At 39.1% G+C, this 25,062-nt stretch overlaps 1 long non-coding RNA gene and 1 pseudogene across 3 annotated transcripts in view; one reads left to right on the top strand and one right to left on the bottom strand.

The window, feature by feature from the left end:
* LOC144308088 (uncharacterized) overlaps positions 1-25,062 on the bottom strand; it is a 478,315-nt gene that overhangs the window by 279,317 nt on the left and 173,936 nt on the right. The window lies entirely within an intron of this gene.
* LOC144308966 (transcription initiation factor TFIID subunit 9-like) lies at positions 11,929-23,498 on the top strand (annotated as a pseudogene).

The following is a 25,062-nucleotide window of genomic DNA, read 5'->3' as shown; positions in this document are numbered from 1 at the left end:
CGGTTTAGCGCCTGCCTTTGGCCCAGGGCGTGATCCTGGAGACCCGGGACCGAATCCCACATCGGGCTCCCGGTGCATGGAGCCTGCTTCTCCCTCTGCCTATGTCTCTGCCTCTCTCTCTTTCTGTGTGACTATCATAAATAAATAAAAATAAAAATAAAAATAAAAATAAAAATAAAAATAAAATAAAATAAAATAAAATAAAAACAAGGCATGATGTGTTCAAAGTTCTGATTAAAAACCCAATATTTTATGCAAACTAGCAATGAAGTGTAAAAACAGAATAAAGACATTTCAGACTTGCAGGAACACAGATAGTTTGTCTCCCATGCAAACTATCTTAACCAGGGATTAGCTGTCACAAAATAAGTCAGTGAAGCAAGAACAAAAATTAAGATCCAAGAAATACAATGGCACCTACTCACAAAAGCAAAGAAAGGAAGTCTCAGGTACACAGTTGTGACTTTGGTCGTATCAAGCAACCAGTCAGCTGAGGCAGAGAGATGGAGGGAGAAAAGGCAGTCTCTGACAGTAGAAGGAAGAGCCTACAGACATGACGAGGTCTGAGAACACCAGAGTGACAAGACGATGAGCGAAAGGTAACAGTGGGAAAACATTTCTGTAGGAGACCCAAACCCACTGGCCCTGTGCAGCGAGCTGAGCCTACCCAATGCCAAGCTGGGGTTGAGAGCATGCTTTCACTTAGTTGAGAGATTACAGTTTTCTACTCATTTGTAAAAGCTGAATTCATGTCTGCTCAATACAGAGCTATAAGCTCATGAGACACGAGAAAAAAGAGACTCAGAGCAGCACAGATGAAACCAGAGAGAAATGAAGTTGCATTCTATCAGCATTCTCCTGAAACCAACACATCCAACAAAGTCCCAGGTCCACTCACATTCTTCCCTGCCCTCTTCTTCACTATAAGGCTTTGCTATTCTAATGAGAGCATCTTCCAGGAACTTGCTACAAGTAAGGTGTTCCAGCCCCATCCCAGAACTGCTGAATGAGAAGTTATTATCCAAATTGGGGTAAGGCCTGTCAGTAGCAAGCCTTAATAAATGTATGCTTTTTAAGTTGCTGAGTTTGTGGTCATTTATTGCCTGCACTAGATGATCTAGACAATTAATACAAGAAGCTAAGATTAGTGAAAAACCTCTACTGGAAAGATGTACAAGCAGTAGTGAGAACAGTAGATGAAGTATATTATCAACCATCACAGGAAGAAAGCAGTGTCGAAATTTACTACATCCAAAAGGAAGATTCTAAAAGTACTGTTTTAGATATAGAGTAATCATATAATAAAAGCAAAAATAATTGAAGAGTCTAAGAATTGAGAGGGGCACAGTTAAAGCTGTAGTGTAATTATAAACATTTCATTATTCTGACACTTTGACCCTATAAAAAATACTTTTTAATTTTGCATTTATACATCAATTGAATCTTAGCAGATATGTCAAAAGTTTCCTGGTCCAATTCCCAGTCAGAATAAGAATCTATAGAATCTCAACCCTTTCCTCCATATGATTTGTGTCTGAGTACACATTCCATCCCACAACCCATTCTAATGAGAGATGCAACTCATTATTAGAAACCATCCTTTGGGTACTTGCATGGCTCAGGTGGTTGAGCGTTCAATTCTTGATTTCAGCTCAGGTCATGATCTCACAGTCCTGGGATTGAGCCCCACATCATGCTCCCTGCTCAGTGGGGAATCTGCTTCTCCCTCTCTTTCTGCTCCCCCTGCTTGTACTCTCTCTCCCTGTCAAATAAATAAATAAAATCTGAAAGAAAAGGAAGGAAGGAAGGAAGGAAGGGAGGGAGGGAGGGAGGGAGGGAAGGAACGAAGATATGAAGGAAGGAAGGAAATTATCCTTATGTTGAATCCAAAAAACTGTATCTGTGTAACTCTGAGGCAGAACTCCCAGGTGTGGCCCTAGGAGCCATAAGGAATACATCTCCTCTGATTACCACACGTGAACCCTTCAAATCATTGACAACATCTGTCACTCGTCCTGAATAATCTTAACATTAGGAGCCCTGATACATTTGGCATTTCTTCAAATGACATGGTGCTCAGGTTTCTTGTAGCAACATATGTTGTCCCTTAGCATTTCTTAGTTTAGTAGTGTCTGACTTTAAGGTGGACCCCACAGCACCCCATAAATGGCTTGATATGGGTAGAAAACGTGGGACACGGATCTGCTCGATTTGCCTAGATGACAGACTGTATTAGATTCAAGCAGAATGGAATTCCTCAGGTCCTTTTCTCATGACCTTCTCTATTAACCCAATACTCCCTGAACATGTTCTATTTTTAAATTCAGTAGTAAACCTAGCACTTTCCCCTGTTACATTTCATAAGTTTTCTGCCAATGAATTGAGGATTTTTTTCTAGTTTAGCAAACACAGAGTACTTCTTTGGTACCAGACACAGCCTGGGATATTAAATATTAAATCACTTGATCTTTGTAACAAACCCATGAGGTAGGTGCTAATATAATCAACATTTTATAGATGCAGAGCTGTTGAATAAAATGCCAAGATCCCTTAGCAGACAGGACTAGGATTTAAAGCTCAGCAGGCCTGCCCTAGGGCATCTCTTATGAAGACTGCACCTAGTTGCTGCAGGAAGTGGTCTGAATTCTAATTCCACCCCGTGTATGTGCCACGTTTGCATGTGCCACCTTTGTGTTACCGACAAATCTGACAAACAGACCTGCCATGCTTGCCTCCAAAACAAAAAGAAATGTTGAGGAGAGAATGAGACTACAGAAGACTCTTATAAGAACAAATCCCACCAGGGATATTTTTCCCTTCTGCAAGCCTTTGGGGGACCCCAAAGTCCTGGGGATCATAACCACAAAGTGTTCTTTGATGTAGAGATGGTCTAGACAAAACAGAAAGAAATGTTGGGGAGAATAATGCCAGGGAAGACTCTTTTATAAGAACAAACCCCACCAGGGAGAATTTTCCCTTCTGCAAACCTCTGGGGAACCCCAAAGTCCTGGGAAGCACAACTGCACTGAGTTCTTCCATGTAGACACTTTGTTGGGATGTCACACCCACCCAGGGGACATCTGGCAAAGTCTGAAGACAATTTTGGTTGTCACAAGTGGGGTAGGGTGTCAGGAGAGCGCTACTGGCATCTGGAAGGTGGACAGTACTAAACATCCTACAATACACAGGACAGCACACCCCTCCCAAAAGAATGATGCAACCCAAAATGTCAGTACACATCTTCCTGAACTTATAGTGAGATAATATCCCAATAAACCCATCAAATAGAAAATATCCCAAGCCAAAATACATTTAATACACTTAATTTACATTTAATTAATACGTTTAATTACCAAAGATCATAGCTTAGCCCAGCCTACCTTAAATTGCTGAAAACACTTACATTAGCCTATAGTTAGAAAAAATCATCTTACATGAAGCCTATTTTATAATAAAGCACTGAATATGTTGTATAATTTCTTGAGAAGCACTGAAAGTGAAAAACAGAATGGCTACATGGGTACAGAATGGTTTTAAGTGATCTGTTGTTGACATTCCTGATCTGTGGCTGACTGGGACTGTGGGACCTGTGGCTCCCTGCTGCTGCCCAGCATCACAAAGGACAATGTGTAGTGCTAAGGTTGAGAAAGACAATCTACTCATGTTAAAGCCAAATATATCAGAAATTTTGATACAGTGGACCAACTAAAGAAAATGTCCATGTGAATTAGTAAAATACATCTTTTCACTGAAAGATCTGCACACTGGCAAGGCAGAGAGATCAATAAATTAGACTCCAGGGTCTCATCTATCAGACTTCTCCATGCCTCAGTTTATCATTTGCAATATTAGGGCATGCTTAGGTTACTTCCCATTCTAAAATTCCATCAACTGCAACTTTATTTTTTTCCAAATATGTAGGGTAAGCAGGATATTTTTAATGCAAGTAGTTCCAAAATGCTCAGCGCTAATGACTGGTTAAGAGCATTATAAAATTATCATTTCAAAGCATCAGCCTAATTCCCCAGGTTTGCTTGTTTGCATTTTTATTACAATGTTTTCATGTAAACTTCTGATTTAGTCTCCTTAGATAAACTTCAAATGTTATTTCTACTGTATGTTTTCTTAGTAAGTCTACACATTGACAAATGGCACCAATATGATTTGTTTGCAAACCAAGCACCCAGCAGAATGTCACCAAGTAATTACTCCTTTTAAATGTTGTTTGATGTTTTTTTATTATGTTCATAAGAAATCAAAACTTGTTTCTTATATACCTGATGTCTACCATTATTTATTGGCTAAAATAATGTAATGATGAAGAGGTAGAGAAAGAACCTCTATCTTTTATTTTCCTGCAACTACCTAGAACATAAGCCTAGAGGGATCAGAAATCCACCAAATCCTCTGTGCTGCTGAAGTCATACTTAAAAGCCAGTGGCCAGTAAATTTTGTACTTCCTGATTCTCAGTGGCCAGAGGCCATTGTCTTAAGAATCTCTTAGTCACATAGTAATTGAATAAGAACCTCTACACTTGACTTTTCCCCAAAAAAAATTCTCTAAGAAAGTGTTCTGGAGCATTATAGAACCATGATAATATCAGTGTCTTTCAAAGACCAAAGAGTAACACAATCATTATAGTCGGGTTTATTGATTAATTACAGCCAGAAAGAACACACATTGTGGAGACCCACGTACATCTCTTGGTAAGAAGGTATTAGAAAAGGCATTATAGATTACTGGACTATGGTAGATTTGGGGGAGGATTCAAAAAAGTGGGGCTTTGCTTTGAATTAGATGCTGTCAGAAACCAGAGGTAATTTGCACATCTTGAATCTCATCTAGAGGACAGGAAATGAGACTGAAGCTATAACTAGTGAAAAAGAAGTAGTCACTCATATGAACCAGGAAAGTGGGATATTTGATTCTTTTTGTGATTCGGGGAATGTGTGTGTTTTTAAAAAAAATACTATTTATTTATTTATGAGAAACACAGAGAGGAGAGAGAGAGAGAAGCAGAGACACAGGCATAGGGAGAAGCAGGCTCCATGAGGGGAGCCCGACGTGGGATTCGATCCTGGGTCTTCAGGATCACGCCCTGGACTGAAGGCAGCACTAAACCCCTGAGCCACCCGGGCTGCCCCAGGGAATGTGTTTTTGACTGTGGTCAGACATGACCGCAGAGTGGTCTTGTTTTCTTTTCTTTTTTTTTTTTTTTTCTTGACCACTGTGTTTGAGTCTGATGCTGGTATTCTACGAATTGTTTCTGTTCAACAAAAGATCACCAAGACTCTGCTGTGAATGCCAGGCTAGCTCCCAGCTGCAACTGGCTGCTTTTCTCTTTCTTGATAATATTGTCCCACTCACACCTAAGGGGAGACTTGGCCTCCTGCTACCTAAATCCACAAAGAGTTTGCTTCCACTGGCTGTCAGCAATCCATCCTCCATGCTGGCTCCAAAGAAAAAAGTCTCTGGGAGACTCATGTCATTCAAAGATTTAAATTAAAGCCTTAATTTGATTCTTCTCTTCTCACAGTATATTTCTCATCTTGCTCCATTTTCTGAGGTGAGTAGGGACTCACGTGAAAAAAGGCATCATATTCCAGATATTTAAGAGTGGCACCCACCCATTAGACTGGATGCCAGTTACATCTTGGGGGACCCTTGCTATGCCCAGCTCTAACTCTTTAATGGTTAGATTTTAGGGAGTATGAGGTATGAAGAGAAGAGACCAGGGTTAGGTCTGAAGTAGGGAAAGCACTTGGGAGCTGGGAACAGTGGTTATCACCAACTCATCCAGAGATGTTGCAACAACCTGGGGAGTTTGTTCTGGTACCTACCTCTAAGCATTAGCATCACCCATTCTTTGAGGTAAACAGCATTCATCTTTGAGACTTTCTGGCATCAAGAATGACAGAATAGATTTTATTTATTTCTGTTTTGTAAAAGAATGACCCCAATATGGTTTGTTTAACTGTTTTAAAGAACAAAGATAAAGATGAAATATTTATGGATGTGTTTTAAAGATCCTAAAGTTCTCCTTTGCCTATAAAAATATATTTGGTTTTCTTTAAAGATATAATGCCTCTAGTCATAACTAAATGCATAGCAAATTCAGACACATTTATGAACTTGGAATTACTACACTGGCTAATGGTTAATTAGTCAAACAACTTTTTAAATAATGTGGTCACTTCAACAACAAAAAAAGAGCAATCTGGTAGCACCCAAGTCAAGAGTAGACAGGAAGGAAGGATGCGGATGTTACTGGTTAAGATCTTCTCCCACATTAGGAATTCTAACTACCTAGATTTTGACCAACCCACCACTAATCTTACTCCTTTCAGCTGAAAATACAATTGATTTTTTAAACTAATATTAGCTATTATTTTAATCATTTGATGTTTTAAATTTAAAATCATTATTGCCCACACAAAATATTTCTTAAGTATTAACTAAGGTTAAGCAATTATTTCTTTAATTCTGTTGGCCTGTACTCATTGGTAAAAATGACCTTCAGAGAAGAACTTTCTTAATTTAAGCTCATTCTGATTACACATCAGACTGTGGAGTAAAGGATTTGTCAGTTACTATTGCTGCCACAGGCTTCTAAAACATTAAGAATTTTTTTTAAAGATTTATTTATCTATTTATGATAGAGAGAGAGAGAGAGATAGGCAGAGACACAGGAGGAGGGAGAAGCAGGCTCCATGCTGGGAGCCTGACGTGGGACTCGATCCCGGGACCCCAGGATCACGCCCTGGGCCAAAGGCAGGCGCTAAACCACTGAGCCACCCAGGGATCCCCAAACATTAAGAATTTTTGCTAAAGAATTCTTATTTTTTATTCTAAAAGACTTTAGATCTTACAGAAGAATCACAAGAAATCTACAAAGTATTTCAATGTACCCTGAAAAAATTCAACTGGAAACATTTTGCCCCATTTGCTTCTTACCTGTGAGTTTTCTGAATCATCTGTTTGAAAGGAACTTGCTGACACCATACCACTTAACCCTACACACTTCAGAGAATGTTTTCAGAGAAGAACATGATTATCAAATTAAAGAAATTTTACACTGATAAATTATTATTGCCATATTCAGATTTCAGCAATTTACTTAATAATATTCCATACAGAAATGTTTCCCTCTGACCCACTGTGTTTACTTTTCATGTCTATGTTCTTTGTCCTGAGTGACACTGGCATTTTCCAAAAGTACAGGACAGTTGTTTTTTAGGATGCTCTCAGTTTGGGTTGGCCTGATGCTTCCTCATGATTAAATCCAGGTTATGCACTTCTTGGCAGAAATGTCAAAGAAGTAAAGCTGTGCCCTTCTCACAGCATGACATTAGGAACAACATGGCATTTTGTCCCACTGTTGGTAGTGATGAAAAATAGAATTTTCTTTTAACCGGGTATATTAACATTGCTTTTTGCCCATATTGTGAAAACACTTACTGACTTCATAAAATTAGAGTGACTTGCATGTCATGACTCATTCCTTAAGATCTACATCTCTATTGCATATCTTTTCTACTTCCCTAGAACAACTGGGTTCTGCCCATTTATTTTCATTCCCCTTGAACAGATTGGGAAAGAATAAACAGATTGACACAGACTGTTGTCAGTGTGGTGATGACTACAACCAAGAACAGGTCTACAAAAATATCCAGCTTGTTCAACTTTCCACAAGATAGCCTGCCTGGGTCCAACATGCCAAAAGCAATCGGGCTTGGAGGATATTTTTAGAAATTGATTATTTTAGCTTATTTCTGAAAGGAGACAAGCTGCCACAGTGGAATACACATTAAACAATGCATTAACGACCTCAAATTTAGAGCCAGCTGCAGTAAAAATGGAAAACAAAATCCTGCCCATAGACAGTCATTTTGCAAAGACCAAATCTTGAGACTGTAGAGTCATTTGGTTGTGCTCTCCAACTACTATGTGGCAGAGCTAAACATGAAACCTTTCCCCAAGATTTTTTTCATACCCATTGCCTAAATATCTCCCAGAAAGGAATTTTCAGAGCTTCCATTGGAAATTGCTTCCAGAATCTCAGGATACTTTTAGATATGAGAATATAATTTGGGGCACCTGAAATCTTTCCCTTATTTTTTCTTGTCTCAACTATGAAAAAGTAAAAACAATTGGTCATTCCTAAAAAACATGGAGGTGGGAACACGTGGTCAGGGAATGGGCAAGGGGCCTGAGAGGGGAGTCCAACCCACTGAGTTTTTATTTGGAGAAATATTTAATCCCTACAAAATTCTTACTACAAACCTCTGGATCCTCTATTATAACCTCCATGAAAACAGGATAATGTCTTTCCTACTGCTGTCTTCCTAGATTCCCAACAGTACTGGACACATTGTACTTTTTTTTTATCAATAAATGTTGAATGAGTGCACCAATAAACAAAAGTCTTATTTTGCATTCTAACAGTATTATTTGTGGTTGCTCACATTGTAGCTCTATCGTACTGCACTAACATACTCATTTTTCCCTTTTGTCAATACATTATTCATTCTATCATCATTCATTATGTAATCTATAGATGATATTAAACATCCTATCTGTATAGAATAGAATTAATATGTGAATGAAAAACAGAAATAATCAAGTGATTCGTTCTGAATTGTAGATCAGTGTTCTGATATTCTAGTCAGCTTCTGCTATATAAGAAGCAAACACAAAATTTCAGCAGCAAGCAATAAAAAGCATTTACTAGCTCACAAGTTGGTGGGTTGGTTGGAGTTTAGCTAATCTAGATTGTATTCAGAAAGGTGCCTCTGCTGATTTCAGGTCTGCATGTTTATAAACTAGCTTAAGCTTGTCTTTTCAAGCTTCATTACATCATGTCTGCTAATATTCCATTGGTCAAAGCAAGTCATAGGCCAAACCCAACACCAGTAATGTGAAAGAGGGCGTTGCCCACATAAAAGCAAAGGGAGGAAATGGATATATGTAGAAAGTAATTTAATTTATAACACCCTAGCAACACAAACTAGCTCCTAGCTTTTTTCCCACTTGTGAACTACAGAATTAAACTTCGATTTTTCCAAAATATCATATTCTCTCTAACCTCCTGCCTAGAATAATCTCCCACACTTTCCTCTCCTCTTATGCTATTAGACCATCTCTATCATTTTCCAGGCTAATGCTTACTCCTTCTTCCAAACTATTATATTCTAGAAGCATCTCTAGATCCCAGAATCTAAGAAAGTTGCCAATCCCAGATCTTCCCATATATCCCCATATCCCCTACACTTCCCCCATGGCACCTACCATATGTTTGAAAATTGCCTATTTCTCTCTCTTCTCATATGACAATCTCTGTGAGGGCAGATTCCATCTTGTGTATTCATGTCAGTGCCCCCAATCTCTAGATTAGTGACGGATACATACCAAATACTCAGGAGATGTTTGTTGAATAACTTGGATAGTTACTCATCCCTTATGAAACACGATCACTGACCATACTACACAAACATTATTACCCACTGACATTTTGTCTTTATCCACTTTTTTCTTATTATAGTTAAAAAATAAAATCATTTTAAGTTCTGCTTATGAAGAACTACAAGTTCAAATACATGAGTTCTGATTTTCAATCTGAGCAATGTACCCCACTCATCTGTAGATAATCTGATGTTCACTGGAATTTTCATAACACAAAAAAAGTGAACTATTTGGATTAAAACTACACCAGACATTGTAGTTTGAGTCCTCTGTGGGTGAGAACATGTTTTTATATTTTAAAGCATTTATATTTAAAAATCCCCAGGACACCTGGGTGGCTCAGTTGGCTAAGTGTCCAACTCTTCATTTCAGTTCAGGTTGTGATCTCAGAGTCATGGGATAAACCCTCACATCAGGCTCCATGCTCAGTGGGGAATCTGCTTGAAACTATCTCTCTCTCCCTCCCTCTGTCCCTCCCCTCCTTCTCTAAAATAAATCTTTGGGGAAAAAAATATTATTACATCAGGAGACTGACCACTGATGTTCTAAATTGGAACTCTCAGTTTTATTCAAGCAAGTAACTTTCCCTCCTTCTAAAGGTCATCCCTAACAAAACCCCCAGAACAAAATGTCCCCCAATGACAGAATACTTAAATAAATTTTGCTTGTAGCAAATCAATGCAGCCTGCCAATATAAATACAGTTTACGTTGGTCTTTCACAATCCTTTGTAAAAATATGAGCTTCTCATGCAAATTTACAGGCTTCTAGACTACATGTGAAGGGTCTATTTAGCATCATTGCTGAAAATAATCACTTCATCATAAATCCATTCATCAAAACTAAACCAAACTTGTCCCTCCACTAGCATGTATCTATTTCCCCAATACATTACAGTACGTTCAATGAACATTAAATTCACAATGACAGTGATTTTCAGAGAGAACATTTAGCAGTATATTCTCGAAAGTGTTTACTTAGACTTACAATATGATGCTCCACAACACTTTGAAAGGGACTGTTAAGAGGATTTCAACAATCCACTGTGCCTTCCAATCAATAACTAATTCATGCACTACCAGCACAGAGCCACAAAAGAATCAATGGAATGGAACGAGTATTGCAGTGTCTCCATATATTCACTTAGCTCTGTAGAATACTATTTGTGAGAGGCTGGGAAAAATCATCAATGAGTTCTAACAAGCACAACTAAAGATAACTTCTCATGATGCCTATGACTATTTCTTGTAGCTTTAGTTCTGATTTGATGATGTCTGGAGACAGTTTTTGGTTGGCATATCATGGAAGGGCAGTGCTACTGGTATCTAGTGGGTTGCGGTCAGGAATATACTACTTAACATACTACAATGCACAGGACCATACCCCACCCCACCCCCACACACACAACAAAGATTATCTGGCCCATAATGTCAATAGTGCTGAGACTGAGAAACTTTACCTTATAGAAAGTTAAGAGATGTGAATTCTAGAACTACAGAACTGCTGCCCAGTACAGCAGCCACCAACCATATGTGACTATAGAGCCCTTGAAATATGGCAATTCCAAATTGAGATGTGCTGTAAGTGAAAAATACACACCAGATTTCAAATATGTAGTACAAAACAAAGAATGTAGAATATCTTAATACTTTTATAATGATTAGGTATTGAAATGAAAATATTTTGGTTGTATCAGGCTAAATAAAACACAAAATTAATTTCACCTCTCTCTTTTACTCTTAAAAACGTTTATCAGAAAATGGTAAATTACATGTGTGACTCTTGTTACATTTCTTTTTGGACAGCACTACATGTTCATATAAGATGAATATAAGTACAAAGATGTATTTAATCAGATGTGAGATATACGGGGGCAAGATGTAGTTTCCTTATTTACACTGATTTACAAAACTGGTCAGAGATGATAAAACAGTCTTTGGGCTGAATTTTTTTCTTTATAACAAATGGTTAGAATAATTCAGTAGCAAAATGTTCCACAGCTCAGACTTCAGGAATATGGCAGAATGAGAGGATCCTAAGCTCAATTCGTCCAACAGATACAATTAGATACCACTCGCATTAATGTAAATAACCCTTAAAATGACCTAAAGACTGGCAGAACAAACTCCACAACTAAATGTAGAAAAGGCCGTACTGAAGAGGGTAGGAAGGTGAACATGTGGTAGGGAGCTAAACCCCATAGGTCTGAACACATGAAGGAGGGAGCCATGGGCAGGGAAAGAGCGAGAAACAGACCGGCACACCAGCAAGCCTGCAAGGGGAAGAGGAATCCCATAGTATTTGGCTTTGAAAAGGAGAGGGGTCAAATTCTGTGAGCTCACAGTGGGACTTAAAACCTGGAATTTTAAAAATCATCAGGCTCAGCTCTGGGAGAGCCAGGAGGGAGGCTACAGGAAGCTGAGTCCCTGCCCTTACAGAGATGGCCTCCTCCTGCAGCAAATCAGCATGGACCTGCGAGCACCACACCTAGCCCCTCATTCACCTGCAGACCTGCCCCCTCGAGGACACCCTGGCCAGAGCCCACCCCAAGTGGTGCCACAAGCCTGTCAGTGTGTAAGCCCTCCAAAGTGACTCTCGCTTCCAAGAGAGGAAGATAACGACACACACCAGTCCAACTGCAGCCCGAGAAGGAGCAGTGGGCTAGGGACAGCCACTGGGTCTAACTGCAATCCTTGCCCACCAATAAAAGCTTCTCAGGGGACAACACAGAGAAAGCACCTTGCACTTCACTGCTATTGCATCTCCGATAAATACATGGTCTGACTCAACTCAAGGTCAAAGTGGCCCCAGACTAGCCTGCTAAACCACACAGGGACCAATCGCTGCACACAACAGGCAGAGAGAGCCATTACAGATGACTGGACTGAAAACAAATGCAGCTCAACCACAATAGCAGGGTACATGCAACAGACATAGGAGACACCTCTGAAGTGCCAGGCTCTGGTGAACAGAAGACATTGCACTGCAGAGCACTACAGGATCTTTTCTTCATAAGGCCACTTCTTTCAAGAGCAGCAGACATACCTGACTTTCCTAACACAGAGAAACAGACACAGAGCTACACAAAATGAACAAAGAAACATGTCCCAAATTAAAGAACAAAAACAAAATCACAGGAGGAGAACTCAATGAAATGATGCTAAATAAAAGCAACCATAAAACAAGTAACAAAATGACAATAAGTACATACTTCTCAGTAGTTACTTTGAATGTAAATGGACTAAACACTCCAATTGAAAGGCACAGGGTGATGGAATGGATAAAAAAACAAAACCCATCTTGATGCCGCCCACAAGAGACTCATTTCAGGCCTATATACACATGCAGATTGGAAAAAATTTATCATGCGAACGGAAGTGATAAGAAAGCCTGGGAAGCAATACTTGCATCAGATATAAAAGGCTTTATTTTTTTTTAATTTTTTAATAATAAATTTATTTTTTATTGGTGTTCAATTTGCCAATATACAGAATAACACCCAGTGCTCATCCCGTCAAGTGCCCGCCACCCAGTCACCGCCACCCTCGCCCTCCTCCCCTTCCACCACCCCTAGTTCGTTTCCCAGAGTTAGGAATCTTCCATGTTCTATCTCCCGTTCTGATATTTCCTACCCATTTCTTCTCCCTTCCCCTCTATTCCCTTTCATTATTATTTATATTCCCCAAATGAATGAGACCATATAATGTTTGTCCTTCTCCGATTGACTTATTTCACTCAGCATAATACTCTCCAGTTCCATCCACGTCGAAGCAAATGGCGCGTATTTGTCAGATATAAAAGACTTTAAAGATTGGCACAAGAGGGATCCCTAGGTGGCGCAGCGGTTTGGCGCCTGCCTTTGGCCCAGGGCGCGATCTTGGAGATCCAAGATCGAATCCCACATCGGGCTCCCGGTGCATGGAGCCTGCTTCTCCCTCTGCCTATGTCTCTGCCTCTCTCTCTCTGTGACTATCATAAATAAAATAAAAAAATAAATAAATAAATAAAATAAAATAAAATAAAATAAAATAAAATAAAAAAGATTGGCACAAGAGACAAAGTAAGACACTTCTAACCATAAAGGGAACAATCCAACAAGAAGATGTAACAATAGTAAAAGTTTCTGCATCCAACATGGGAACACCCAAATACATAAAGCAACTAATAACCAACATAAAGGAAGTAATCAATAGTAATAAATAATAGTAGGGGACTTTAACACTCTACTTAAAGCAACAGATAAGATCACACAAACAGAAAATCAACAAGGAAACAATGGCTTTGAATGACACATTGGACTAGACGGACGTAACAGATACATTCACAGCATTCCATCCTAAAAGAGCATAATACACATTCTTTTCAAGTGCACATGGTACACTCTCCAGAACAGATCATAGAATAGGCCACAAAACATGTCTCAACAAATTAGAAAAGATTAAAATCATACCATGCTTCTTTTCTGACCCCAATACTATGAAACTAAAAAACTGACTACTGGGAAAAAGATCTCAAAAACTACAAATAGATGGAGGTCAAACACCACACTACTAAGCAACGAATGGGTCAATCAACAATCAATGAGGAAAAAAAAAAAAAACAATCAATGAGGAAAGAATACATGGAGACAAATGAAAACAGAAATACAATGGTCCAAAATCTTTGGGATGCACTACAAGTGGTTGGAAGAGGGAAGTTTATAGCAATACAGTCCTACTTCAAGAAACAAGAAAAATAGCAAATAAACTAACTTTCCACCTGAAAGAGCTAGAGAAAGAAGAACAACAAAACTCATTCCAGTAGAAGGAAGGAAATAATTGAAAATAGAGCAGCAATAAATGAAACAGAAACTAAAAAATAATAGATCAATAAAACTAGACAATCCCAGAATTCAAGATATACTACAAAGCTGTCATCACCAAAACAGTATGGTACTGATACAAAAATAGACACATAGATGAAGAGAACCCAACAGAAAACCCAGAAATAAACCCACAATTATATGGTCAATTAATTTCTGACAAAGCAGGAAAGAATATGCAATAGGAAAGACTCTTCAACAAATGGTGTTGGGACAAGTGGATGGCTACGGGCAAAAGAATGAAACTGGACCACTTTCTCACACCATATGCAAAAATAAAATCAAAATGGATGAAACACTTAAATGTGAGACCAAAAACCATAAAAACCCCAGAAAAGAGCACAGGAAGTAATTTCTCCGACACTAGCCAAAGCAACAGTGTTCTAGATATGTCTCCTGAGGGAAGGGAAATAAAAGCAAATATAATCTTGGGATTACATAAAAACATAAAGCTTCTACAAAGTACAGGAAATGACCAACACAACTAAAGGGCAACCTACTGAATTGGTAAGATATTTGCAAATGACATAACTGATAAAGGGTTAGTAATCAAAATATAGAAAACCCAGGACTGATGCAACTCAACACCCAAAAAAGAAATAATACAATTTAAAATGCGTAGAAGATATGAACAAACCTTTCTCCAAAGAAGACACCAGATGGCCATCAGACACATGAGGAAATGGTCAACATCACTCATCATCAGGGAAATACAAATCAAAACCTCAATGAGATGCCACCTCACACCTGTCAGAATGGCTAAAACCCAAAACACAAGAAACAACAAGTGTTGGCAAGGATGTGGAGAAAGGGGAACCCTCTTGCACTGCTGATGGGAATGCAAACAGGTATAGCCTCACTGAAGAACAGTGTAGAGGTTACTCAAAAAACTAAAAATAGAAACACCATAAGATCCAGTCATCCCACTACTGTGTCAACAGTTTAAAAAACTAGAAGGTAAACAAACGTTTCTGAGAGGAAAGCACAGTAGCCACCTCATTAAAAATTAGATCAATTAAAGTGTCAGTCATCAGACTTGAAACCTTCTAAACGTAATACCACAGGGACAGTGCCGCAGGGTAGAATCCACAGTTCCCTTCTTAAGGATCCACTGAAAACCACAGTACAAGCTGACAGAAACGTTAACAGGTGATGACAACGAAGGAGGATAGTCCGAAGAAGAGTTCCCAGTGAAAACTGGCACCATGGAGGGTAGGGCTTGGAAGTGGGAACATATAAAGGCAGCATTTAGGCCAATAATTCTGAGAGCAATCCTATCATGGAGGAGACACCAGAGCAGCTCAGAGCTGAAACCAGCATGGGGTGTGTGACTGCGATAACAAGACTTGCCTGGCTACAGCTGTGCAATAATGTTGGGAAGGGCTCAGCAATGACACAAACCTCTCCATCTTAACAACTAGGAAGAGGATTTAGAACTTTATTCTGCAGGCAATGGAGAGCCAGGAAATGCTATGGCAGGGGGTTTTGGGGGCATGTAAGAACAACACGGGGCACGGACATGGGATGGACTGCAGAGAGAAGCTATGGCACAAGGATGTGCAGTAGGAGGCAGTGTTGTTTCCTATGGTGTTTTCCACAGGAACCGTACAATTGACATTGTCAAACATAGTGCGCAAGTGTTCCCTTCTCACCACTCCCCTGCCAACACTGGGTATCTCCTGTCTTTTTGACAATAGCCAATCTGGCAGGTGTTAAAAGCTGTCTAAAGGACATAACGAACAGGCAACAGGTTTCACCTTGAACCTCAGTGAATGGCTATCTGGCCTCTGGCTTCTGAAATGAGGTGTGTCACCAAACACCATCCGTTCATCCCAGTACAGCAGGAGGAAGACTCCATATTCATGTAAAAGAGACTTTATTATTGGTCTATTATTTATTGTCATAAAAAAAACACTAAACAAAGGTACACTCATCTTTTTAAAGTTAAGTACGCCAGCAGTGATGCCTTAAGAATTATTCAGCACCAAAATGAGAACTGGTAAGGGCATTCGATATTTTGATACAAAATATCCTGTTTCCTAATCTCCAGACACACAGAGACCAACAATGAAGCCAATCTAATTAGGAGGCAGTAGGAAGTATATGTTCCTTGGAAAAAGAAGAACAATTAATTAAAAACAAAAGACAGAGATAATATTATCAAAATATTATTATTCACTGAATATTATTAAACACTTTCTGTAGGTCCAATATGTTTAGAGTAGGACCCAAGTTTTCATGTGACATGGAAATACAAACATAAAGGAAATTAAGAATGAGTTGTTTTTTTAAAAAAAATCAATTTGCATAAAATAAGAAGAAAGCTAAACCTCAGACTTCAAAGTATCAAAATGACTGCCAGTGTCATTGAAGACTGATCAGGGGGTGCTAAAGAGAAGACAGGAGCAAACAAGCCACCACAGGATTGTGCAGCATCTAGAGATTTGCTAATGAGCCAGTAAAAGCACACTTCTCAAACACAAGGGGCACTGAACCAAAGGCACAGAACTTGGCTCATCATGTGCAAGAGAAGTAAGAGTAAACCAGCTGGCAGGGGCGCCTGGGTGGTTCAGTAATTTGGGCATCTGTTTCTGGCCCATCATGAGCCCTGCATCTGGGCTCCCTGCTCAGCGGGGAGTCTGCTTCTCCCTCTCCTTGTGCCCCTCCCCTTGGCTTGGGTGCTCACTTTCCCTCTCTCTCTCAAATAAATAAATAAAATCTTTAAAAAAAAGAAAAAAGAGTAAACCAGCTGGCAGCAGGAGCTTCCTGTACCAAATCAGCTCCTAGAAGCAGAAAAAAAGTAGAATTAAAGGAAGAATCCCATGGACAAATTATATTTGCTGGCATTGTCCTATCTCAATGGCAATGAGAAAAAGAAATTTAAATTTTTAACAAAGAAATTTTTAAAAATCAGCCTTTGTCACTTGCTGAGAAGTAAAGGATAAATAAATTTCTACATCAGATATCCTGGCATATCATCTTGCCTTGTTCCCATGAAAATGTCCAGAAATAAAACATAAAACATATATATGAGTAGAAATCAACAGCTCTCTTATATGTAAACAACACAAATTAGAAGATGTAATTGTAGACAAGGCAGCATTGAAAATAGCAAAAATAAATATAAAATGTCTAGAAATACACTTAAGAAATATGTAAAAACTTTAGAAAGAATATTTTTAAGTTCTTCCAGGGGAGAGGAGAAGAAAATTTAAACACATGAAAGGCATTCCAAGTTCCTGCATATGAAAAATCAACATCAAAATATAACTGCCTCTAAATCTATCTAAAATAGCACCCAGCCAGGGTGCCTAGGTGGCTCAGTAGCTTAAGTTTCTGCATTTGGCTCAGGTCATGATCTCAGGGTCCTGGAATCAAGAGCCTCATTGGCACACTGCTCAGTGGGGAGTCTGCTCCTCCTCCCACTCCCTCTTTCTCAAATAAATAAATAAAATCTTAAAAAGGGTCACCTGGTGGCTCAGTGGTTGAGCATCTGCCTTAGGCTCAGGTCACAATCCCGGAGTCCTGGGATCGAGTCCTACATCAGGCTCCACACAGGGAGCTCTTGCTTCTTCAGAACTCTGCCTAGGTCTCTGTCTCTCTCATGAATAAATAAATAAAATCTTTAAAAGGAAATAAAATCTTAAAACCAATAATAAAAAATAAAATAGCACCCAACCAATTTGTTTTAGAAGTCTGGTACACTGATCCTAAATTCTATAGTGAACCATAAGGTAAGTAAGGATAGAACAAAAATCTAAAGTAACTGAATTATATGATGAAACCAACTCCATAAAAAATGGGCAAAGAGGGATCCCTGGGTGGCGCAGCGGTTTGGCACCTGCCTTTGGCCCAGGGCGCGATCCTGGAGACCCGGGATTGAATCCCACGTCGGGCTCCCGGTGCATGGTGTCTGCTTCTCCCTCTGCCTATGTCTCTGCCTCTGTGTGTGTGTGTGTGTGTGTGTGTGTGTGTGACTATCATAAATAAATAAAAAATTTTTAAAAATGGGCAAAGATTTTAACAGATACTTTACAGCGGATACTCAAATGGACAGTGGAACATGACAAAATGTTCAGACTCATTAGTCATCAATAAAATGCAGAATAAAACCACCATGTAGTACCACCATACACCCACCCACTATGTCAGAAAATTAATAAGACTGACCTTCAAATGATGCTGAGGATCAGAAAAGCCAGAACTCTCACACATGTTGGTGGGAGTGTCAAAGAGTATAACCACTTTGGAGAAAGGACTTGGGGGGTACGAGTGTTCTTAAAAAGCCAAAAAATATGGGGCACCTGTGCAGCTCAGTTGTTTAAGCATCTGCCCTGGGCTCAGGTCAGGATCCCCCACTTGCTTCTTCCCTCTGCCCCTCCCCCTACTGATCCGTGGGTATGCACACTCTTTCTATTTTATTTTTTAATTTTTATTTATTTATGATAGTCACACAGAGAGAGAGAAAGAGGCAGAGACACAGGCAGAGGGAGAAGCAGGCTCCATGCATCGGGAGCCTGACGTGGGATTCGATCCCGGGTCTCCAGGATCGTGCCCCGGTCCAAAGGCAGGCGCTAAACCGCTGCACCACCCAGGGATCCCTCTTTCTATTAAATAAATAAAATCTTTAAAGAAAAAAAAAAAGAAAAGAAAAGACAAAAACTTACCCTATGACTGAGACACTTCACACACATATTTATCCAGTCCCCACAAAAAAGGAAGAGAAAACATATGGGCAACAAAATGAGCTGTGCGATAATGTTCAAAACAGGCAAAAACTACAAGCATCCCAGGTCTTGACTAATAGGTAAATAAACAGACCAAATGTGGTGCATTCATTCAACGGAATACCACTCGTCAATAAAAGGAAACAAGCTACAGATACATGAAACAACATGCTTAAGTCTCAAAAACGTTATGCTCCTGAAAGAAGCTTTCCGCAAAAGAAAGCATACTTTGTGGAGTCAGAAGAGCAGTGGTCTCTGTGGGAGTAGGGCTGGGGACAGACTGGCATGACGCATGAAGTAATTTTCTGGGGTGATGGTAATGTTCTGTATCTTGGTAACAGTCTGGGTTACATAAGTACATGCATTTGTCAAACCTCAGTGAATTTCACTGTATGTAAATCTTGGTTCAAAATAAAAAAAACTACTACTATAAGAAATTGCTAAACTCTAGTTAATGACAAGGCAATGCTAAACTATTTGGAGCAAGTATACTGATGTCTTCAATTTACTTTGACATGCATCAAAAAATATGATGAATTAGTGTACAGAACAATGAATAGATGCATTAGATATGTGTTAAAAAAGGTTAGTAAAATATTGATTGAATACATGTGGTGGGTAAATGAGTGTTCATTGTAAAATAATCTTGACATTGCCACATGCTTGAAAATATTTTTAATAAAATGTTTAAAACTGGGAGGCCTGGGTGGCTCAGTGGGCTGAGCGTCTGCCTTTGGCTCAGGTCATGATCCCAGGGTGCTGGGATCCAGCCCTTCATTGGGCTCCCTGCTCATTGGGGAGTCTACCTCTCCCTCTCCATCTGCCTCTCCCCCAGCTCAGACTCTGTCTCACTCTAGTGTACTCTCTCTCTCAAATAAATAATAAAATCTTTTTAAAAAAATGTTAAAAACAGTGTAAAGAAACTAGAACAGTGATGAAGGAAGACCAGCCCCATCATATGCTAAAATTTATTTATGTTCCATATTAACTTTAACATAAATAGGAAAAAAGACCAAGGGAATAGAGTAGAAAATTTCTATTCTGAAATAGAACCCGCAAAACATGAAAATTTAGTGCTGTCCAAGGAGTATAAAATTTCAGTTATACAAGATGAATAGGTTCAAGAGATCTATTGTAAACATTGCGCCTATTGCTAACAACACTGCACTGTGCACTTAAAAATGTAAAAGGGTAGAGATCTCATATTAGGTGTTCTTACACAATAAAAAAATTACAGAAACATAGTATATGTTACAGGTGACAACTCAAATCAGGAGAGAAAAGTTGGATTATTTAATAAATAGCATTGAGACAAATGGGCTGCCTTCTGGAATAATATATTTGGATCTATGCCTCACACCTTGTGCCAGGATAGCTTCCAAACACATCAAATACTGAAATATATATAAAATGTAGAATGTGGTCATGAACTGAAAGAAAAAAAATTTTTTAAAAAGGAAAATCCTTCTTTAACACCAGAGGGGAAAAGTCCTTTTTAGCTCTGACCAAATGCCAAAAGTCATAACAATACTAATGAATTCAACCATATAAAAGCCAGCACTCTTACAGCAAAACTCTAATAAACTCAAATACAGATGACAAACCAGGAGGAAACTGTAATATATCACACAGTTAATTTCCCCAATAAATAAGCAGCTCATAGATATAATGTCAGCAACTCAATAGGAAAAACAAAAAACACAGGAAAATGATATAAACAGAGAATTCATGGAAAAGGAAAGACAAATGGTTTTTAATCCCATGAAAAGATCCTCAACCTCAAGCACAATAATTGAAAAAAATGTATCTTTGTGTAGTTTTAATTTGCATTTCTATCAGAAGTGAAAAAAAGAATGCTGTAGAGTGTATAATTCACTTACAAAAGGAGAAAAGGAGGGCGCGCACACACACATATACATAACAACACACATAAAAATGTGTTTGTACATATTTTTTAAAGCTCCAGAATGGAACACGAGAAATAATAACATGGATTACTTGTTCAGAGTGATAGGAGTTTTTTTTCACAGTATACCCTTTTATACTTTCTGAATTTTTAATCATGTAGTTGGATTACATACTAAAAATTAGACTTAAAAAAGTAAAAAGAATTCTACTGCAAACAAAGGCAACAACAGAGTGGGAGACAGCCTGAGCTCCAGCCAAACTCTGCCACTAATTAACTGTGTGAACTTGGGCCAGTCCCTTAGAATCACTGGCACATCTGGTTGCAAAGAATCTCAGAAAGATTCTCATCCCTCCTCTTGTTGTATAGAATAGGAAACAGAAACACAAAATAAATTAAATGACTTAGCAACATCAAAGGCGGTCAGTTTACAGCAGAACCACAAAAGCTATCAATATGTCTGTCCATTTCTTCTTGTTTGAGATGGGAGTCCTGCAATGGATGCTAGCAGACAGTTTCTGCAAATCACACAATTGACAGAGGACCTGGATCCAGAGTGTATGCAGAACTCTCAGATTCCAACAACAAGAAAGTAAGCACCTAAAAACATGCTCAACATCTTTAGCCATCATGGAAATGAAAATTAAAAACCATAGCAAGATACCACTATGCAAAAGACAACACCAGATAGTGGAAAGAATATGGCATGATTTGAATCCTTACGCGTTGCTGGTATACAAAATGCAAAAGGGTACAACACCTTGGAAAACAGTTTGGCGGGGCACCTGGGTGGCTCAGTTGGTTAAGTATCTTTCAGCTCAGGTCATGATCTCAGGCCTGTGAGATCGAGTCCCACATCAAGCTCCTCGCTCCTCCCTCTGCCCCTCCCCATCCCCATTCCCTCTCTTTCTCTTACCAAAATAAGTAATTAAAAAAAAAACAACAACAACAATTTGAAGGCAGCCCCACTGGCTCAGCGGTTTAGCACTGCTTTCAGCCCAGGGTGCGATCCTGGAGATCCAGGATCGAGTCCCGCGTCCAGCTCCCTGCATGGAGCCTGCTTCTCCCTCTGCCTGTGTCTCTGCCTCTCTCTGTGTGTGTCTCTCATGAATAAATAAATAAAATCTTTAAAAAAATAAAACAAAATAAAATAAAAAACAATTTGGCAGCTTCTTATAAAGTTAAACATATACATACCATATAACTCAAAGACCTGTATACAAATGTTTATAGCCATTTTATTCATAATCACCAATACACTAGAGAAACAACTCAAGTATCTTTCAACTACTGTACATCCACCTAATGGAATACTATGTAGCCCTAAAGTGAACAAAGTATTGATACATGCAACAACAGGGATGGGTCTCACAGGTATAATGTTAAGTGAAGGTAGGCAATCTTAAAAGGCTACATAATGCAGTTTTGCTTCCGAACATCCTGCTCACCAGTACACCAGGGGTTGGAAAAAGCACAGTAGGCAAAGAACTTGCATCAAGATCAGGACTGAAATGCATTAATGTGGGTAATTTAGCTCAAGAAGTCTGATCAACAGATATCACGGAGTCTGGCAAGATGGCTTCTCCCAAGAGCATGCTGAAAGATGCACAGATGATGGCACAAATCCTGAAGGATATGGGGATTACAGAAAATGAGCCAAGGTTTATAAATCAGATGTTCGAGTTTGCCTTCCGATATGTGACCACAATCCTAGATGATGCAAAAATTTATTCAAGCCATGCTAAGAAGGCTACTGTTGATGCAGATGATGTCGGTTGGTCATTCAGTGTCATGCTGATCAGTCTTTTACCTCTCCTCCCCCAAGAGATTTTTTTATTAGATATTGTAAGGCAAAGAAATCAAACTCCTTTGCCATTAATCAAGCCATATTCAGGCCCGAGGTTGCCGCCTGATAGATACTGCTTGACGGCTCCAAACTATAGACATAAGTCTTGGGATCCCTGGGTGGCGCAGTGGTTTGGCGCCTGCCTTTGGCCCAGGGCGCGATCCTGGAGACCCGGGATCGAATCCCACGTCGGGCTCCCGGTGCATGGAGCCTGCTTCTCCCTCTGCCTATGTCTCTGCCTCTCTCTCTCTCTCTGTGACTATCATAAATAAATAAATAATTTAAAAAAAAAAAAAGTCTTTACAAAAAAAAGCATCCACTTCTGTGGGAAGAGTAACAGTTCCACTGTTAAGTGCTGGTTCGGTTACTAGCAGACCAAGTACTCCCACTCTTGGTATACCAACCCTACACACCATGTCAGTGTCAACTAAAGTAGGGACTCCAATGTCCCTCACAGGGCAGAGGTTTACAGTACAGATGCCCACATCACAGTCCCCAACTGTAAAAGCATCAATTCCTGCAGCATTCACAGTTCAGAATGTTCTGATTAATCCATCATTAATTGGGTCTAAAAACATTCTTATTACCACTAACATGGGGTCATCACAAAATACTTCCAATGAATCATCAAATGCATTGAAAAGAAAACAAGATGATGATGATGACGACGACGACGGTGACTATGATGATTTGTAATCTAGCCTTGATGTTTATAATATGTATACTTGGCCTTAAATCCATTGTACTGAGATTAAACATGTATGCTGGGTATTTTCAAGTTGTGTTGTAGAAAACTTAAATGGTATTTAGTGAGTAAATATAGTTATCCTTTCCTATTAAGATGTTGGGTTTTCTTTAATAGGATTAGTAATTTCATTATTCATTAGCCTCTAAGTATAAAAACTAAAATTGTTGTTCATCAAAAAAAAAGGCTACATAATGCATAATTCCATTCCTATGTCTTTTTTGGAGAAGGGAAAATTGGAGGAATGGAGAAGAGATCAGTAGTTGTCAGGAATTCTGGCAGGGGGAGATGCTGATGAAAAGGGGAACCTGGAGGAAATCTGGGGTGCACTGAGATTGCTGTCTCATGATTGTAGTGGTAGCTGCCCAACACTATGCATTTATCAAATCCACAGAATTGTATATACTACAAAGAGCGGATTTTACTGTGCGTAAATTTACACGTAAATTTTTTTTTAATGGAGTCCTGAGTCACCTGCTCTCTGTGGCTCTTTCCATCTCTAAAAATATAAAGATTCTTTCATTTTCAGAGGTTAACAATTCACTCCCAAAGACTGGCAGGGATTTGTATTATATGTGACCCAAAAACATTCTTATCATTTTTCTTTTGAAAAAAATAAAACCGAAGTAACTGTGAAATTTATAGAACAATGACAATGTAGAGAAAAGTCCTGAAAAGGATGTCAAAATAATGGTTCAGAATTTCATCTCATCTGGAAGTGCTACACAAATAGAAAAGTAGAGCCAGTCCCAAGTTTCACTGTCTAAAGTTTGCTACCATATTTCTAAATTCCTTTTTATGTAAAGATGGAATCACTTGTTGGATAAAGTCTGGATCTCCCTCTACACATCCTTCTGCCTCCATCAAAACATTTTTTTGTGACACTGGATTGTCTAGAGAGACATCACTCTTTGAGTCATTTCTTGTTTAGTTCTGCTTTTTTGTCCTATCAACTTCACGCAAAACACTCCTCATACAGTGTTTCATACCTTTTTAGGGTTATGTATCCCTTTGAGAATCTGATTTAACCTCCAACTATATTTGCAAGGACTTTAAAAAACCAAAACCATAAACACCCCTACACACAATCCTGGTTATAATGTTGGGCTCAAGGGTTCTGAGTCCTGTGAATTCCAGGATTCCAGGCATGTAGAGCACAGGCTCCTGTGGGGAATCCTGGCTTCAAATCCTGGATCAACTGTATAATTTAGGAAGGCAAATTCCCAAGAGGCTCATTAGGCTGTGGCCATGGGGTGGAAGAACAAGGACCAGCCTTTAACTCCTCTGAGTTAGACATCTCTCCATCACTCAGAGAGCTCTGGAAATCTTAGCCCATGGTACAAATGTAAGGTATCATTTTCAAGTCATTTCACTGTGTCCCTGCTACTCACGGCGATAAGCCAAACCTTTTTATTGCTGAGATATAAAAAAAAATGCTAAGGGAAAAATAGAAAGGCATTTATTTATATTATTGTAAGCTTTTAAAAATGATTTCCCCTGAATAGGCTATTTTCT

Source organism: Canis aureus, chromosome X (assembly GCF_053574225.1).
Source record: "Canis aureus isolate CA01 chromosome X, VMU_Caureus_v.1.0, whole genome shotgun sequence".
In the NCBI taxonomy this organism is placed as follows: Eukaryota; Metazoa; Chordata; class Mammalia; order Carnivora; family Canidae; genus Canis; species Canis aureus.
The sequence above is the reverse complement of the archived record's forward strand: the minus strand, read 5'-3'. Positions and strand labels throughout refer to the sequence as shown.